Genomic DNA, 4,328 nt, shown 5'->3' with positions numbered 1-4,328 from the left:
GGGTGTGTCCCCCCTTTTTTTTTTTTTTTTTGACAGAGTTTTTTTGGCTATAGGGTGCATGTGCTCGCCAGAGAGACAGAAAGAGACAGAAACAGAAAGCAAGAAATCCCCTCCCAGGGAGAATGGCCTGCAATCCCTTCTCCTCCAGTTTCCTCTCTGGATCTTGGGCACACACACACACTCATGCTTGGCCTGAGTTTTAAGTTGTCAGATCTGGGACTTGAACCACGGTTGACTACATGGGAATCCAGTGACATAACCATTATGCAATCTGCTGGTCCCTTGTCAAATCTTTTTAACTGAAGAAAATTTGAAGATCAAATGTCTTTCAGTATGGGTAGTTTGTTAGCCAATGAAACCTTCATTTGATGGTCCAGTTTCAAGTCCCTTTGCAGACCTTGCCCATCTTTTTGTCTCCTGCCTTTCACTGACAAAGGCCCGGCAAGTCCAGCTCCTCCTGGAGAAGCATCTGTGCCTTCACTGGTAGCTGTTGGGGCCACAGGAACACGAACAGCTGGAAACCCCGTGACATCTCCTGACATGGGACCGCCCCCTCCTGTCCCGCTGTGGGAGCTGATGGGCTTGGGGGAGGTTCTTACAATATTAGACAGGAAATTCCTAGCAGCAGTGCAGACTGTGGGAAGCAACTAGAGAGAAAAGCTATGCCCTATAAGCTAAAGTGCCAGCAGGGCTTTAAAAACAATTTATTGCGGGGACCAGTAGGTGGTGTGGTGGCTCTGGACACTCCCACATGACAGACCACGGTTTGAGTCCCGGACCCTGGTGGCTTGCTTTCTCACTTTCCTTTTCTGTGTGTTTGTGTGTGTGTGTGTGTGTGTGTGTGTGTGTGTCTCACTCTGGTCAAATTTAAAAATAAATGAATGAATAAATAAAATTAAATAAATAATTCTTTTTTTTTTTTTTTGAAGAGGTTTATTGCATGCACGCCTATGCACCCGGTGTGATTTTTAAGCCACTGGGTCCATGACACGAACCGCGGTCGACTATGTGGGAGTCCAGAGACATAGCCATTATGCTAACTGCTGGTCCCAAATTAAATAAATAATTCTAAAAAACAAAAACTGGGACCAGCAGTTGGTGTAATGGCTATGTCGCTAGACTCCCATGTAGTCGATTGTGGTTCAAGTCCCGGACCCAGTGGCTTAAACCTACGCCGGGCACGTATGCGTGCGTGCCCAAGATCCTGAGAAGAGAATGGAGGAAAGGGGATTGCGACATGGCCATTCCCGCTGGTGGGTGATTTCTTGCTTTCTATCTCTCTGTCTCTGTCTTTCTGGCAAGTGCACCCACCCTATAGCAAAAACCTCTCCAAAAAAAAAAAATTGCTATATTAGAAGTCCTAATGCCTTAATCTTAGACCAGAAGATAAATGCATTACCAGGCATTAGTAAAGTGGGAGTCAAGACCCAAGCACCCGTAACTTCCCTCGGAGGGTTGGAAGAGTGGGGTTGGTGTCTGCCAGGAAACCTGGGGACGTCCACACTCAGGTTGGAGTTGAGAGCCAAGTAGCCATAGTGGATCAATAGAACACTTGGATTAAAGTAGAGCCCGCGTAGGCCCCCAGCACACGCCACTCCTCGCCACGAACCCACAGCAGTCACTGTCCGTCCGCCGTCCAGGAGACCCGGGGGCGAAACAGGGACCAGGACTCGGACAACTCCGCTCCACGTTCCCGACTCCCGCGCCGCGGTTCGGCAAGGCCCGACTCACCAGATTCGCTCCGCGTTTCACGCGCCTCACGTCGGCGCCTGCTGGACCGAGGGCACCCGCAGCTCTCGCGGCTCGGCCCTCGCATTCCCTGGTGCTCTGCGGAAGGAAGGCCGCGGCGCGCTGGGAGACCCTTCCGTGCCGGGGGCTGGGTGGCGGCAGGCCCTTCCGGGAGTCCTAGGTCTCCGACAGGTACAGAAGAGCCTAGCCGCGTTAACGGGATCTTGTGGTCCAGAAAGTAAGGAGAGGGTGTCAAGACGCAGACGCGAACAGAACAGATGTGACATCTTAGCTTAAATCTTGGGTCACCTGCAGGTAACTGTGGCCACAGGTATATAGGATATTGGAGCAAGTGTCATCAGGGGGTGTAGCTCAGTGGTAGAGCGCGTGCTTAGCATGCACGAGGCCCTGGGTTCAATCCCCAGCACCTCCAGGTCCCTACTTTGGTAACCTTTTAACTCGGTTGAGTGCTGTGGCACTTGAATGTCACACAGAATAATGGCAAAACTCAGGGGACCACTATGTGTCTTACATGACAAAATTGGAGAACTTCCCTAGGCCTGTGGAGGTTTTACAGGGATTTAGTGTTTTGTTTTGTTTTTATTTAACCAACAGGTTACGGGTCGTCTTGCAGGTGGCCTCTGTGACGCCGGGTGAGGGTGTTGCTGTTCTTTGCCCTGCTCCTTCCTCTTCCTTCTACAGGCAACTCTGCTATGAGGAGGCATCTTCCAAGGGCTGCGGGAGCCCACTCCCCTCCATCCCAGCCCCACGGCCAGGCCCTGAGCCCTGAGGCGACGCTCACCTTGTCCTGCCTCACCTGGCACCAAGTGTCACTTGTCGGTCCTAGCCCATCTGTCCTCTCCAGACCTCTCCCCTCAGGGGGCATATCAATCTCCTTTTTTGGTCTTTTACCCACTTTGCAGGCAGGGCAAAAGCTGAGATACAAGAAAGAGAGAGCAGTGAGTCTTCCAACCCGGAGGCCGGCGACCTGGGGCTGGCCAGTGGCAGGGGAGGGTGGGGGCAGGTGGGAGTCTCAGCACCTGAGGTGCTGGAGCAGGCCTTCATCATCCCCACTAAGTTACAGGAAAGGGTCATCTCAGGTTCTCTGGAGCAGTGTAGTTATACCCAGCAGCCTTTGTGGGCCACCCTTAGACTCCTGGCATTTGGAGAGACCCGGAACCAGGGAGCTCAGCTGTCTGGACTCTTAGCCGGCAGTGCCTTGGTGGCAGACATAGGCTCAGCGTGCAGGCACGGGTCTGCCACGCCATCCCTCCCTGCGCTGCCTTGGCCCAACCGAGCTGTGCCATTAGGTGTGTAGTCTGTAAAGAAAACCTGCCCCCAGTGCTTTATTTTTTAAGAATTATTTTATTTGTTGGTATTATCATTTTTAATTTGACAAGAGAGACACAGGAGAGAAAATGAGAAAGCAAGCCGCCAGGTCCAATTCCAACTGTGGTCGGCCATGCGGGAGTCCCCCACCTTAACCACTGAGCCACCTGTCGGGCCCCAGTATTTCTGTGGCGGTCACCGGGGCCCTCCAACACACAGCGGCGCCATCCGCCGATAGGCTGCGAGCTGAGGATGAGGTGAGTGAGGCCTGGCCACCCCGCCCCGGCCTCCCGGACCCCCGCCTGGCCCCGCGCTCGCGTCGTCCAGGCTCCGACGGCGTCCGCAGCCGTCCGGGCCTCCCGCGGTCCGCCTGCTCGGTGGTGGGAGGCTCGGACGCAGCGGGTCAGCTGGGCGCGGCCCCGGCTTCCCCGCCCTGCCCTGCGCGTCTCCCTGTGTGGAAGTCACTTGGGTCGAAATCGGCACAGTGTGGAAGTCGACGTCGTCCTTAATCGCTCGGTGGACGTCCTCAAGCGGGCACAGAGGTGGGCGTGGGACCAGACGAGCGCGGCCTCGGAACGCGGGCGAGCACCGGCCGGGCCGGACCGGGGGCGTCCGGGCGTCACCGCGGCGCTGCGCGCTGGGGACGAGGCTTTCCGGACGCTTCGGGCGGAGACGTCACCTCGCGCAGCCTCTGGGCCTAGCCCGCGAGTCGCGAAGCCGCTGCAGCGCTTGGAGCGCGAGCGAGGCTCGCTTGGCGGACCTTCTCCCAAGCCCTGGGTTTCAGGTAACCCTTTCCCCTCCAGGAACAAAAGTTGACATTTGATGAAAGGAACCAGAGCCCCTCCGTCGGGGGTGTAGCTCAGTGGTAGAGCGCGTGCTTCGCATGTACGAGGCCCCGGGTTCAATCCCCGGCACCTCCATTCTTTTCTCTTTCGTCACGAGATAAAAGGGGCTCGTCCGTCTTTCTCCTCCCAGGGCGGGACACCTGCGGAAGTGGGAGGCTGGGGGTGGAGAATGGAAACTTCCCGCCAGGGTCTCCTACTCAGAAACAGGAAGCCTGCTCCACAGCCTGGATACCTAGGCGTGTGTGCGTGGCCCCCTGGGGACAAGCGGAAAGGAGAGAAGCCGTGCTGGACGCCGCCCTTCGTGTTCGAGCGCTCAGGTGTTCCCTGTCAGGTCCGGGTCTCCAGCTGACTAGAGAACAGCCCCGCCGACGCCCTCGTCCCTCGGTCCGCACGCGCAGCGCAGGGCTGGCCTGGAGAGGGTGCCGT

General features: G+C 56.3%; 2 non-coding genes across 2 annotated transcripts; both read left to right on the top strand.

The window, feature by feature from the left end:
- Positions 1–2,089: 2,089 nt before the first annotated feature.
- TRNAA-AGC (transfer RNA alanine (anticodon AGC)) lies at positions 2,090–2,161 on the top strand. Its single transcript has one exon. It is a non-coding gene; the product is annotated as a tRNA-Ala (tRNA).
- Positions 2,162–3,905: 1,744 nt separating this feature from the next.
- Positions 3,906–3,977, top strand: TRNAA-CGC (transfer RNA alanine (anticodon CGC)). The gene has a single exon. It is a non-coding gene; the product is annotated as a tRNA-Ala (tRNA).
- The last annotated feature ends 351 nt before the right edge of the window (positions 3,978–4,328 follow it).

This window comes from Tupaia chinensis, unplaced genomic scaffold (assembly GCF_000334495.1).
Source record: "Tupaia chinensis unplaced genomic scaffold, TupChi_1.0 Scaffold140356_1, whole genome shotgun sequence".
NCBI lineage: Eukaryota > Metazoa > Chordata > Mammalia > Scandentia > Tupaiidae > Tupaia > Tupaia belangeri.
This window is presented reverse-complemented; position numbering and strand designations above follow the sequence as displayed.